Here is a 15,853-nt window from a genome sequence, read left to right as displayed (position 1 = left end):
AGTAAAATGAGAGAAAATGAAAACTGTAGGAAGACAATAAAAGGACAGCTTAATTTTGATTTAACAATTCCTCCCTCTAGAAATGCAACTTTGAAAACATTATTGAAGATGGGTGCAAGTTCAATATGATGTTTAAGTCCAGCACACCTTAAACACAGGTCTAAAAATAGCCCCATTCCCAAAAGGCAGAAATTCTGAGCTGCCACCCCCTCTGCAGCTCTGTTGCCAATATCTGCCTTGTTTATTTATCCTGGGAAAGCTCAGTGAAGGAGCAGGATCTCAGATGGAGACAGATGGGAGGAGGTGGGAGGTCAAGCTTTGGCTCCAGCTCATCCCTCCTGGATTTCCCCTGGAGGATGCTCTTGTGATGGAAAGCCCCTGCAGCTCTGGGTCCCTGTTGGGAGTAGGAACCCAAAAGACAGAGAAAAAGTGAGATAAAGAGAAAAGGAGGCAGAGCAGAGAGTGTAACCTAGTGCTTCCTGGCATTGCCTCCTGAAAAGGGCCCTTCAGTCTCAATCTTCTGCTGCACAGAAGGGCATGAGGTGATCTCAGCTTCAGAAATTAAATAAATCAGATAAGCCCATTCATTTTGCTGCTGATTTAGAATCATTTTTGCCTATGTTTGATTTGGCAGTTTTATTCCTATAATCTATTGGTCACTTAATACTTTTATGTTTTAGGGAAAAAAAAAATTCCTCCCGTTCTACATTTCAGCTGTTGAATAAAAAAGCAGCAATTCATAAGGAGCACAAAATCCTACTGGGGTGAATGCACTGGAAATCCAGAGCAAAATTTTTTCACAGTTAAATTTTTGCCCTCTTCTCTGCTATCTTCCAGGCAGGGCAAAAGTGATTAGGATGATCTGTTCTTTCTTCAGAGTATATTTATGTTTCCTTTGCAACAATACACATCTTTTCATGATTCTTTGGATAAAAAACTATCTGCAAGCAATGATTGCTCTCCCTGATACGTGCTAAATATTGACCAAGAAACAAAGAAAATATGTGTGTTGAAACAAGCTGACCTCTGTACAAGCAGAGCAAACAAATGAATGCCCTGGGATGTGTCTTTTATTATTGCTAATTTTTTTTTTTAACACCACAAGTCTCAGGTTGGGAGACAAAGACCCCTCCAGTGCTGCAATGGATGGGGGGCAGAACCAACAGCCACGTGCTTGTCCAGGCTGATGGATCCATGAAGGGATGAGTCAGGCTTGCTGTGTTGATAGCAGCTCAGGTTTTACTGGAGCTGATGGCTCTTGGAGGGTTTTCTTCTGCCCTGCATCACTCATCCATATCATGTGTCAGGGAGAGCTGACTCTGCACTCAGATATTAGGTAGCACCTGAAAGTATTCAGCTGGTTTGGATAGTGTCTGGAACCTGCCTCTTCATAAAAATTCATCTTCATCAGGGCCAAAGAATCTTCCTGTGTAGTTTATCCAGAAATTGTCCACGAGCCAAGAAGTTCAGAACAACCTACAGCATGAAAATGTGATTAAAAGTGCACATGGATGCTGTAAAGGAAGAGGTCTCAGGGATTGGGAGGCTTGACAGGACAAAAAGCATCTTGCCCCAAGTTAAGGGTATTTGGGAGCTTTGTTTGACCTTCATCCTGGCTGTTTGCACACAATTCCATGTTATTATTTGCAATATCATTGAATCAAAATGTGAATTTGCCATGGCAACCCAAGATTCAAATGGGGCCAACCTTTCTTCCCCAAATTACAACACCTCCTTAAAAAGGAGTAAAGAAGAGTGCCCTGAGTAATCTGAACTCTTGCAAAATGCTACAAGCAAAACATGGCTTCAATAAACAACACATTCTCTCCAATTCTTAGAGTGCATTTTATAAGAAAAGATTGCAATTGCAAAACAAAAAAAATTATAAATATGTCTATATAAAATGAGCTATTTCAGCTTAATCAATTTTTCAGGAAAATGTTAACAGTGGGCATGTACTGGCAAGAGTAAGACCAGTGTGGGCCATTGACATGATGTGGGTGAGGATTTCTGTGTCACTGCCTTGTTTTTTCTCTGTAAGGAAAACAGAACAGTGACAAGCCATACGTTCATTCATGTATTTTACCCTCCATTTATTTGGCCTTTTTGCCAGGAAAATAATGAAGCATCCAGCAGATGACTTAGTTGTACATAAATAAATATTTATTCAAATCCCCTGCTTGCAGTCACTACCCACTAACAAAATACCAGAGTCAGCTGGACTTCTGGAAAGCAGAATGAATCCAGGAATTTTGCTTCAGTTCTGCAGAATAATGCTCATTTAACTGCAGCTTTGAAAGTCTCATGTGGTTGCAAATGTTTGTGTGTGAGTACCTGTGTGTCTGTTGATGTTATGTGATCATTTGGGGTGTGTGTATTATATATTATATATATATAGTGTTATATATATATATATATATATATAGATATATATATCTATATTATATATTATATATCTGTTATGTGTATTATATGTATATGTGTATCTATGTATAATATTACTATGTTATTATTCTAGTTAGTATTATCATTATCTTATAGTTATTACTCTCTATTACTCCTATACTATATAGCATATGTAATTATTTTAATACATATAAAACATGATATCTTATAATAAAAATATGATATTTTAAAATATTTATAGAAAAATTGCATCTTTAAATATATTTATAAAAATATGGACTTTTCACATCCATTTCACTTCTCTTCCTGTTATTCTCAGGTGCATATTTCTGACAAGATTTGCCCTAAGCACACCTGAGGTTTTCTGTTGTACATATCACTTTTATAGGACTGATGCACATCCTCTTCTTTCCCTAATCAGAGTTTGAAGAGGTTCAGCCACCTGTGTCTGGCCTGAGGAAAAAACTGTATTAATAGGGACAATCTTCTCACCTTTACAAATGATTTCCTATGATTCAAGTGACAATGAAAATAAGGAAAAAATCAGCTATTTGTTACTATTTTTTAAAGCAAGTCAAAAACCCAAGCCCTGTAGCAGATGAGACAATCCATGTCTCTCCACACATTTCTACAGATTTTTAGGAGTTTGTTTTCCTTAGGAGAAAAATGGGAGCTTCCTCTGCACCTAACACAAGCAGCAGCCCCAAATCTCTATAATTTTTTAATTTCTATCCCACTTTCACAGCACAGGCACCATTAACCTCTGGTGGACACACCTGCCCTGCTGGATATCCACAGAGACTTTGGCTGGTCCAACTTGTTTGTTTTCAACATTTTTGTTCCTTGTGGGTAGACTCCTGGAAACCTGGACACAGTGTTCTTGCAGATAATTTCTATCTTTTCCAATTTATTCCTAGTTGTCTCCTTTCATCCTTGAATATCAGCTTTCCATTTGCAATTCATGGCACTAGCTGGACATTTCACAGGACAAAAGCAGATCCTATGGATTGGCTTAATTCCACTCTCCTTATTTTTAGATTCTTTTGAATTAAGGAAAACCACAGCAGGTTTGAATTTTGTTTTGCTTTTTAATCTAAAGATGCTGTTTGTTTAGGCTTAAAGGGAATTGTGGGAAATACCAATATATTGAAAGGGAACACATTTAAGTGCTTTCTCAGGACAGCAAGGGAACCTTAGCAGTGAAATCCTGCTGTATGTGAGGTTCTAAAATTGCAGTGTACAAATGCTTTCCTGGGATGCAAATGTCCAAATGTGTGTAGTCCAGGATGATATCCAATCAAAAAAATGGCTAATGTATAATCAAAAAGTTATTCTCAAAATTTAAAGGAATCAGTTTATACTCACATGCAAAATTTCTAGTGACATCACACACCAGGAAACAGGAAACCTAATAAAGCTGTTCTCTTCAACAGAAGTTTTAAAATATGTTCAGAAAGAATTCACCTCACCTCTGCTGCCTGACTTCAGCCTTGAAATCTTTAATCTGACTGTTGGCCACTTCTCTTTTGCTTTTTTTCTATCACAGAACAGCATCTTGGCTCTGCCTTCCCAGCCTGCATCAGCCCTACCAACACTCTGAAATACTTCATATAGAGCATCCCCTGCATTCACTGGGAAATGCTACAAGTCCTGATGTAATTTCTCAATAAAATAGTGAAATCAGATCCTGGTGAGCTAGGGACACTGGACATTTGATTTCAGAGCTCCACACTGCCATGGCTGCAGGCAGTATAATTTCATAGTTCTTGGAATATGTGTAACTCAGGAGTTCCTCAGAAACATGAACTGCAATTCCTGGAGGTGAAGTGAAACATCCATTAGTTGCATATATCCAGATTTTTCTGCTCTAAAAGAATATGCATTACAGACAGATACCCCTGATACCTGACATATGGTTTTCTTTTGGGGAATCAGGGCTGTGTAAGTATTAAAAAACTGTTCTATTCTCAGCTTTATGCAAAGGCTGAGTCTTTTATTTGCCTTGGTCTTCACAGAGAAAATTCATTAGTCTGAATTGTGTTTTTATTAATGCTAAAAGCCAGGGAAAAGGAAAAAAAATGCTAGGGCTCAACTCCATAAAGCCTTGTTGTACCACTTGGAAAAATTTGTTTGTCTGTCCTTGAAGCTCCCTGTATTTCCAGTGGTTTCAGTCTGTGTACAAGACAATAGAAACAGTGTGGGAATACAACAAATTCTTAGAGATATTAACAGTGCCAGGGGATGCAGTTCCAGTCCATGGAATTGCAAAGTGTGTCCAGATGCTGCAAGGGTGCATATCTTGTAAATGCTTATAATGATAAACAGATAATAAAGGTTGAATTAAACAAGTCAGTGGTTTTGGCCTTGCTGACTGCAAGTTCTGGAGTGTACATGAAATAAAACCATCTCCACAATAAGCTCTGGTTGGCTCTCTCCCAGCTCCAAGGACATTCAGGGTACTGACTCTCCCTCCTGGGAATGGTCCCTCTGGGGCTGCTTTCCACAGCACTGACAGGCTGGAGCAAGTTTTAATGTGCAGTGCCCAATCTTTATAGGATTTGACAATTTCATCTTTGGTGGGTGGCAGGTCAGAGGAGAGAAGGGTTTGTTTGAATGGTTTTCTCAGAAAAGAATTGCAGAAGGGTGGCCAGTTCCAACACAAACCCCAGGGACAGCTCCACCAGGTACCTAACAGGAGGTAATTCCATCCTCCTAATTTATCAGCAATGTTGCATGGTGTCCCACATCCCAGGCACTGCACAGACCAGCCTCCAAGACATCAACCCTGGAGAAAGCTTTTAAATTCTATTCAATTCATTTATAAAAACCAGTTTAGCTTTAAGGAAAGAAATGTCAGGTAACTGCACAGCAGGAATTATCTTGGCTGTGCCAAAGGATTTCTTGTCTATCTCTTAACTCTCCATGTTCTGAGTTTCTTCTGTAAGAAAATTTGTCTGAAACTATAGAGAAGAGGGTTTCCTTCAAGGTGTATCAGTTCCTACATAATGTTAAAGATCACCATCAGTGTTTTGTGAGCATGTAATGCCCTTGATCATAAACTTTACTGACTTTCCTAATGAGGTCCAAAGGTCCTGTGATGGAAGGTGAGATGACATTTCAAGGTATTAGTGATAATCACTTCGCAGTATTCCCAATTTTCCTGGTATCTTTGAATTCCAGCAAATGAAGATCTCTTTGAAATTGAATTCTGATATGAAAATGTGTCTTCCTACTAAGGCTGGGAATTGATGGGTGGGAATCTGTTACCATAAAGGGAGCTCAAAGGCGCTTGTATGAAACCTTAGACAAAAAGGAAAGGGTTTTTTTGTGCTAAATGACTAAAACTGAGGCACTTGGCCAAGGCATGCATGCATCATAACCCACTACTTATTTGGGTGAAGAAATGCCCCAGCATTTCCACTTCCAGCACACTGACAGCTCAGCCCTGAGCCATCCATTATCCACAGCAACGAGCCCAGGGCTGGTGCTGCCACATGCACAGTAAAGCCTGCTGCCCACAGAGGCCCAGTTTTGGGATCTGGATGCTGCTTTCTCCCAGAATTAGGTATTTGGATGTGTGTAGCACAACAAGCTGCATGGCAATGACTGCACAGCTCATAAACTGGCACCGAGGCCAGCTCTTTTTCCAAAGTCAGGTGTAAAGTCTTAGGGCCCTGTTGATGAAAAATCCATCTGATCTGGCTGGATCACAGAAGAAGGAGGGCCCCAGATTCTGAGCAGGATCTGCTCTAAAAGCCACGTGCTCGTGTACAAATGTGATGGAATACGGGCACGGAAAGTTCCGTGCGGATTTCACTGGATGCACAGGGGTTCCTGGTATGCACATAAATTTCTATGTTGCACTCAGAGACATGATGCAAAGGGCCAGGAGGCTGTAAAGATGTTTCCTTGCTGCATGAATAGGGTGATAAACAGTGACATGTCAAAAGCCCTGGGAAAAAAGAAGGCTGGGGTCAAGCACGGTATGGAACAAGTCTCACTTTTCTTTGCCCTGCCTACACGTTTTTATTTCTACAGAGTGAAACCAGTAACTCTTGTTTGAAATAGCAACCTGAACAACCTGGGAAACTCTTAATGGCTGTGCCTGTCTGAGTATTTGACAGAAGCTGCAGGAGAAGTCAGCACCTGTTACTTGTAGAAAAGACAGCGAAATATTCCTAAAATACAGGATTATAACAGCATACTAAAAGTATGTTATAGTTCTCAGAAAAAAATTGTTGGTTTCAAATTATGTCATTGAGTTGAAATATTCACTTTTATTTCTTTTTGCTGTTGTAATCAAAGTGTTCAGGAAAAGATAAAGCTGAAGAATTTTCCATCAGAAAATACCTCTGTATTTATTATTACTATCTCCATCCTTAGCCAATTTATGCCAAGACGACTCTATTCCTTTTTGCAATATGTTTAATTTCCCATGGATTAAAAATCCTCTATTGGATTACAACAATGTTTAAGTTTTGTGGAGTTTTGCTGTATATTTTTTAACTAAAAATGCAGGCTGCATTCATGCTGCAAGTTGCCCTTGCAGTTTGAGTGCCTTCACTCCCTTTCTCTCACAGCTGCTTGTGTGCAAAGGCTTTCTCACCCTTAATCCCCAGTGTGATGGGCTTTGTAAAAGTGGCTGTGCAGAAGCCTTGGGAGGACTCTCTGGGAAGATTTGGCTTTTGTAAGGCTGCCTTCAGGCCAGTTCTTTCTCCATAGGAAGTTCATCATCCTGTCAGGAAAGGCACAGAGAGGAGTGAGGCCAGGTCCTGTGGCAATTCTGGATTAAAGCTTTCATCTTTGGACTACTTGAATGTACCCTAATTTATGCCATGCCAAAGCTCCTAAATTATGTCTAAAGCAGCTCTATCCTCTCAGGTTCTCCTTAGTTTTAATGTTTCTCATTAAAAAGGATGAAAGATGAACCACAGTTACTGAACACTCATCTTTCTCACCAACAGAAAAACCTCAGCTCTTCTGGACATGGAACACTCGATGTGATGGCAGGTTTGGGCTTTTTCCAGTGTGAGCAGGGCATGGCTGATTCAAGCAAGGACATCCAGGATCTACACAGATCTCCATCATTGCTGATGCTGCCTAGATTTTACAGGTGAGTATGAGGACAAATTTCAGAGGCAGAGCTTCACATTGTGTCATGGCAGCTCTGCAGCCAAATGCTGCTGGTAAAAAATCAATTTAATGCTATGGAATTGCCTGTGTCCAGGTGCAAAGGCCTTCAACAAAGGAAAATGGTAAAAAAGCACCTTTGCTCAGATTTTGCTTCCATATTCCATATTCTTTCAACAGCATGTGTGAAGGAAAAATCTTGGGAGCTGAGCAATGTTGGGCAATAGAAACAGTTGTCATTGTAATTGTCTTCCATATATACAGAGTTCATTAAGTGGCCTATTGATTGCTGGTGCCAGTATAACAGAGGTAAGAGAGTGAAAAGCTGTCAGTCTGTCTGAAAGGACAACCAAAGGGAAGGAAAATAAATACCTCCAAAGCATCACAAAATATTCAGAAAAAGTAAGTTTCCAGGGGAAAAGAAGGTTTCAATAAATTTATGACTTCAGCTCTGGAAAATAATTCAGTTAGAGCACAAGTGGTTGTCATAAAAATTGTGTATATTAGGAAAAAGCACTGTTGTCTTTTTCAAAAATAGGAATAATACCTTCTAAGCATCTCAAATGTCAGGTTTTATTTAATAAACCTAGGTAAGAAACACATATACTGTATAACCACATGATGTTTGTGGAATGTTACCAGACATGTAAAAAATGCTGTGTGCATAAGGGGCTTTGTGTGTGTGTTTTTCTCTGTGAGAAACCCACTCCATCCTCTGAGAAAGCTTATCATTGAAAAGACAAGATAGGTTACAGCAGAATGACACACAGTCCAGTTCTGCAAGCTGTCACAGAGCATTCTGTCTTGCTATCACAAGGACTGCAAATTCCCTGAAAGAGTCACTGGAGCACTTTGCAGGAGATAAGTTCTTTACATCCTTAGGAAGATTTTGGAAAAGAGAAATGAGTGTGTATTTCCATGGACAAATGGCTCAGACAACATAGCTAATGGGGTCTGGGGTTTGTGTGGGACAGCAGGATAGATGAGTTCCCTTCATAGAAAAGCTAGGAAAAATGTAAAATGAGTGTAGGGCACATCTTGGATAGGAGATAAGAGTGAGCAGTGGATGCTCTTTGGGCTTTCTACTAAGTGCAACTGCAGGCAGGCTGGAAAACTGCTGCTTTTTCACGTGCATTGAAGAGCACACACATGCACATTTTTGTCTCAGTTACTGGGTAGGTGTCCACAAAGCAGCTGAGCCGTGTACAGAGTGGGTTTTGGTCTATTTTTAGTTCTGCCTTGCACAAGGTCTGCACATTCTGTTCCGCACGCTGCCGGCGTTATTCAGGCACGGCTCTCGGTACAGCTCACACTCCTCTTCTCAAAGCTGCTCCAGTACTGTGCCATTGTGGCCAGGAGGTCCTAAAGGGGACACAAAACAAAACAAAACCAATAAATCAACTGTGATAAAAAACAACAGCAAAACAAGCAAGAGCGCTCTGCTCTCTCCATCTTGCAAAACAACATCCTTCAGGCATGATTTATTAGTAAAGCCAACTATGGACAGTTAATAATCTACATCTGGATCTAATGAACAAATGCACAGCCAAAATATCCTCTTTTCTTTTCCTTTAATTTTTTTTTTCAGTGTTCAAGTGAAGTAATTCATCTGTACTTTAACAAAAGCTTTTATTTCCACATGAAGAGGTGGGCAGCCATTCAATCAGACTTGATTGAGATTGTTTCAGTCAGTTCAATTGCTCAATATGTTCCAATTACCTTGAAAAAAAAAAACCAATAGAGAAGGACACGTGTGTGTTATTTGGACCTAAGAAAGTACAAGTCTCTACCTACAAGATGTCTAATAAATATAAATCTGTGGACAAATATTTATGATTCTATTATACGCAGAGAAAATAATACACTTGCATCAAACTGAAACATCACAATGAATTTGGATCGTAAATAATAGAAAGTGCATGTGGAACAAGAAGTCTGGGAAATTCTTTACTCATCTCTGTAGCCTTCTGGGCAAAAAAAGTTCATTTTGAAAAGCAAATGCCCCTGTCTGCTGTAACAGAGCTGGAGTTTTGCAGAGGGTGTTCAGTGCTTTCAGCTGGCATGAGGGTTTTTAGCAATGCCTCCAATCCTGAAATGCCCAGACTGTGATCCACGAGCGAGTGCAGAAATGGGTGGACACATTCTTGAGGAAAAACTCCGTAAGGCTTTCTCTCAAGCATTTCAGTGCCCCTAAGTGATGCAAGCCAACAGAACTACTGGCACATTTAAAGAAAAACATAACATGTGTGATTGCCTGGAGAACTGGAGTCCATGATTTTAATTCTGTTTAACAGTGGTTTAACTCTTAGTGTCATGCAGCAATCAGGCTGCTTTTCTTTTACTCCTGTTTTCTTATATTGGAAGCAGGTCTTGATCCTTTTAAAGGAGCTTTTGATTTAGTTCTACATCACTGCTAAGCAGCAGAGCAGAAAAACAAGCAGTGTTGAGGAGCTTTTCCAATTAATTTGGGATTTGCAGTTAAATACAGGTGTCACAATTTAACATATGAATAATTCATAAACCTTCAAACAGCACTATTTCAGTGGAGGAGTTTCCTTAAAAAAATAAGAAAAAGACTCAAACATATGCCAAACATTTACAGGATTGTCAGCAGCAAGTGGCTGAAGGAAAGTTGAAAAAACTGCAAATAAAGCAACTTAGCTGTTTAAATTCTCAAATAGCAGCTGATGACTTCTTCCTATTCAGGGGGAGTTTCCTGACTTACAGCTTTGTATTCATTTCTGTTTCTGAAAATCTTTTACAACAGGAAAGCAATTATCTCTGAAGGAGATGGACTGAATCTTTATTTTTTTTTCTTGTTCTGGAACCTAAACTGACATATTTTTCCATGCAAGAAAGTCTGTTAGAGCTTGCAACTGTATGGGAAAAATAAGATATTTGTGTTGGTAATTTCATGACCCTTCTTGCATGTTATTATTTTCTGTAAAGAATAAATCTTTAGGTTAAGAAAAGCTGGTTAAAAGTCCTTTTATCATTTTAGTTTAGCTTCCACACATTGTGAAGTGACCAGACATGTGACAATTGAAATTAAAAGAAGTGGCAACATGATGAGATGTTTGTATCCATCTGCATAAAAGATAAATGGGTTAAATACTGACTTCACTGTCTTTATTCTGTCTAAATTTTCCCCAGAGGTGACACACAAGACCAAGAATGATTCAGTGGTTTGATAAGGGGAATTCTGCAAGCCTCCAGCCAGTCTTCCTTTGTGAGCCAATAACTAAAATGGATTGCATTTGGGCACTATATTTAGTTTTGCCCACAATTCATTATCTGATCTTGGCTGGCACCCCAAATCTATTCTTTTGTTAGCACACAGTTTTTATGGTATATTGAAAAAGCCTGCAAGCTAGCTTCTTTCCCTGCCACCCAAAATGAAACTAAACCTAAGAGCAGTATTTAAGAGGAGCTACCACCACTCAGATGACTGTGGCTGGAGAAGCCTTCCTCGTTCCCAGACTGGAATTGTACAGAATTTCCTTAGGTTATATTTTACTTCCTTTATCATATAGCTCAGTAGCTGAGTTGTGAGTATCTCAGGCATATGAAATAGCAGATCCACATCTTATTTGAAGCACAGGAAGGTCCTCACATGCTGCAGTAGGTAGGATGTGGTAAATGCTTCTAGCCACTGCTCAGGCATCTGGTGACCAAGATATCATCCAGTGTTCTCCTGGAAGTTCATTTATAATGAATCCTCATAACTATGTAACATAATTTAAATTACTCTTTGTCTGTGGTATATATTTATATTACTCTTTAATAATGAGAAAGAAAAAATCAATTATTTTTAGATGAATGGACTTTATTTTTTTTCTCCCTTTTTTTTAAAAAAAAGAATCTTTTGCATCATTTTCAGTTTTGATTGCTTGAAGGGCTAAATTAAGCCTGGCAGGTATTTTGGTGGGGGCTTAGCTAAGGGTCTGTCTGGAGATGTAATGAAGCTCTGAGGTATTCCTTCCCCTGGGAGGTGAGAGTGCTGGCTGTTACAATACCTCACTTCTCTCTGTGCCTGACAGCTGAATGCCTCCTTTAAATAATGGCAGGAAGTCCAGAGCTTTTCTACATTCTCCTTTCCTTGCAGTGTGCCGGATGCCCTGCCACCAGAGAGCCTTTGAAACCTTCTCCTGTTTCTTCCACACCTGATGGTGATTGTTTGACTGGAGATTTATAGCTGGCCTGAAACCCAAGGCTTCCAAGGAGCTGAAGTTACAGAAGCTCGCAGTGATGCTGGATTCCCTGGAGGGGTGGTGCTATCCTCATCTGATGGCAGCCAAGCAGTAAAATGAGATGGTAATTTCTGCATTCCAGTGGTCAGAGCTTCTACCACCAAAACCACCAACAGGACTCAAAGAAAAAGCTGTTTAGAGATCTTATCTTCTGACATGTTTTGAGTGTGCTTGGGCTCTAACCACATCAGTGGAGTTGCTGGCATCAATGGAATGTCTCCTCTGATAGTTTGTCACTGGCATAAGGACTGCCAGGGTGGAGGTTCAGTGACTTATCTCTGTGAGGAAGCCACCAAGAAACCAAGAAAAGTGGCTTCCACACCTGCTCCCATCCCATCAGCACTGAGAAGAACTAATAAAGCAACAAATAGGTTCATGGGGTCATTTCTAAAACAAGTTTGTGGCCTGAGTAGTACTTTCTTCCACAGAATGTCAGAATTGCAGAGTAGCTGAGCTTGTCTAGTCCGGTCTTCTGCTCAAGCACAGCCAGCTAGAGCAGATTGCTGAGGACCTGAGGACCTTGCCCACTTGTTTTGAATATCTCCAAGCATGGAGACCCTAGGAACTCGCTGGAAAATCTGTGCCACTGTTTGGTCACAAATCAGCAGGACAGACTTTTCTTATGTTCAGAAGGAACCTTCTGTGTTTCAGTTTGTGCCCATTGCCTCTTGGCTGTCACTGGGCACCAGAGAGAAGATTCTGGGTCTGTCTTCTTTGCTCCATTAGGTATTGATCAGATCCCTTGGGCTTTCTCTCCTCCAGGCTGATCAGTTCCAGCTCTCTCAGCCTCTTTTGGGAAAAATGCTCCAGCCCCTCCATCATCTCTGTCCTTTGCAGGCTGTGGTTGCTCCAGCACTATGAAGGTCTTAAATCACACATGGAACTCTAAACCACCCCCTTTTCTGCATCCTTGTTGCCTCCTCATCCACCCTTCTTAACCAACAAGCAGTATGGGAGAGACAAGAAAAAAATTACAAGTTCCTTATAGGAATTTTAAGAAATCGAAGGTTTTATTCCTGCTTGGTCCTTTCCAACCACAACACAACACTTAAAATGACACTGCAAACTTACAAAAGAAGTGTTCCTGCCAATGTAAATAAAAGGGGAGATAAAGTTGGAGATGATTGATGGCTGTGGGAAGGAGAAGCTACTGGAGATACCTGAAAGGAGAGCCATCAAGCTTTATGAACCAGGACATAACAATATCTCGTCAGGGATAAAGCTCCCTGATGTAGTAACAGGGAAAAAGAAAAAGTTATTCCAGAGATGAAATTAGTTCAACATCTGAACAATATTTTCAAACTGTGGAATGCTCCCTCAGAAGTGATTCTTCCTCTCATTAGCCTTTTGCTCGTTATTCTTTCTATTGCTGTCATCATCAGAGTCCCTGTTCAGAGGCAAACCTGTACTGATAGTAATTCTCAGACAAGTAAGAGAAGGATTTATGTGGAAAAGGGAGGAATTAGGAAAATCCTTTGGCAGCAAATGGCGCTTTTTTTTTTTTCCCTTAAAAATAGAAAAAAAAAGGAGACCAGTGGAGTTACACTGTCAAACAAGCAGCCCAAATCTGGGCAAAGATGGAGTATAATTTATTTTGTGAAATTCTAATAAGTAATAAGCTAGGGGAAAAAGAGATTAGGAATGTCTTTGACGATATTAAATTATGTTATTAGGTCTTGAATGACCTCCTTGAAATTGTTAGGAGCAGTACATATGCACATTAGCTTTTGGGTGCCTTGCATCCTGGAAAAACAGAATGTTCTAGCATAGCCCTATACATAAAAGTTTTCTTGTTGTGTTTTTTTTTTCACTAAGACACCCAACCCAAACCTTAAAAATTATTTTTACTTTCAATCTTTTTGCAGTTTAGCAGGTTGTACGGAGAGGAATGCTTTTACTGCTATTTTATGAGTCCCTAAAAGGCTTTTATAAGACAATTTTGAACTAAAGCATCTTCAATAAAGTATAAAATAATGACTTTGTAGGATCAAGACTCTATAAATAATGGCTACTTCTACAAGGGCTGAGAACAAGTTTAACATATCAATTGTGAACATAGGCCAGTCAGTAAAAGAGGGCGCCTTTTACTTTTTCATGCTTAAAAAATTGTAAATGTTGCTTTTTCATAGCTTTTGACTCTTGGTTTCTCTCTTCACTCCTGTTTAAGGGGATAGAAGCTGCTTTATTAATTGCTCTTAGAAGAACAGAGTAGGGCTGTCATAATGACTCACTCAAAGATCTATTGAAACAATAATTTGTGACTAATATATCCAATTATTTGCTCAGCTATAGCCATGACAGTTCCAACCTCTTGTGTTGCTTAAAATTTATGAGTTTAATAGTGCTACAGATTAAATTTAAATATTCATTTTAATACCAATTCTATCTATTCTAGCAAAAAATGTCATTAGATCACAGCAGTGGAAAATTAAGAAGCAGATATATTTGTAAGTCCTATATAATTCCTTAAAAAATTTTAAACATTTAAAAAGAAATGTAAAAAGTATTTTAAAAATTAACCACGCAACAAATTGTTTCTTTTATCTTCTTTTGGTGACCTTCATACAAAATATAATAAGTTGCTGAATGTCTATGGTAAGATTCTGAAGAATGATTAAAAAAACCACAGAAAAAAATAATTTGCCATTATAACTATTTGCACATTTTACAAGGATACCTATGAAACTCCAAAGACTTTTTCTCCATTGCGTTCTACTTGCAAGAATCTATCAAGAAACTTCTTGATAATGGATGTTTGATTTGATCCATATTTCTACATGCATTTATAGGTGTTTTTTCACACACATATTTGTGTGTTTATGTGTATTTATGCATTGCCTTGTGGATTTACACTGGAACGTGTTTGTTTTAAGAGATTAAATACTTGTAGAGTGGTCATGAAAGCCTTGTCATGGACTCACTCACCATCTGGTCAGTGCAACTGACTTCCAAGAGAAAGCAGAGGGCAGCACAGAAAAGGTTTATTGCAAAGAAATATTGCATTGCATTCATCATATGAGCAGCATTCCTTTGTTTAGAGCTGTAGTGTAATACAAAATAAAAAGGATTAGTTGAGTATAGGAGCTATTACTGAGCTACAAGATAAAATAGCTGCTTTTCTCATTTTGCTCTCTGTAGACAAATGCACTTTTTCATATTATTTACTCAGAGGTCCATTTTCCTTTGGCATCCTGACATTATAGGAACTTCCTTCAAGCATTGTTTCTCCATTTCATCTCTCTGCTCCATGAATAAAATAGTAATTGTTCATTGCAAGGAGAGCTTTTCCTTGGAGAAGGAAGTTTTCTGTCTGCTCATCTGAGGAGATAGAAAACCCATGATGAGAGAGATTTGTGTGATAAACAGTATTAGGAATGAAAAACTTAATGAGCACAGATATTATCAGAGCTGTTCTTTAGCCCCAAGTGAAGATTAATGACATGTGTTTTGCATTTCCTGATACACTTCTGGAGAGCCCCTAATTAATGGAAAATACTTCCATTCTCAGAAATACACAGTCCTTGCTGTTGAGTAAGGTTTTGAGTAAAATTAACAAGATTGAATAATTATTTCTTGGCTGTCACTTTGTAGTTATTTAGATGACCTCAGCTGGTTACTTCATGCATTCAGGACTTATTGTTTTGAAGTTTTCCTATCCTCAGGCATCCTTCCATATCTAAGGACACCTTAGAAACAAGGTGAAAAGCAAGAAACGTGAATAAACAGCAATCTTTTGCTGTCAATATCTTTTTATTGGATGTTGAGTCCAAAACATCCTGTAATAATCTATTTGCCAAGTAAGCCCAAGTTCATCAAATGGCCCTCCAGGCATGCATTCCTTTAGGAACAGTTTGCTTTTGTTCACTGTTGGGTTATTTTCCCCTTACAACCGGAGTCATGTTTTTTTAGATCATATCTATTTTCTGAACAAGCACAACATCACCAAATGCTCCACTTTAGGATGGGTTCTGAGAAGGTGTAGATTGCAATAACAAACAAGAGGGTTTTTTAAACACAACAGCAGAGAGGGATGAAGGGATGGGATGGGTTGGGACAAATCTGTGCCA

Source organism: Serinus canaria, chromosome 4 (assembly GCF_022539315.1).
Source record: "Serinus canaria isolate serCan28SL12 chromosome 4, serCan2020, whole genome shotgun sequence".
In the NCBI taxonomy this organism is placed as follows: domain Eukaryota; kingdom Metazoa; phylum Chordata; class Aves; order Passeriformes; family Fringillidae; genus Serinus; species Serinus canaria.
Note: the sequence above shows the minus strand (reverse complement) of the source record.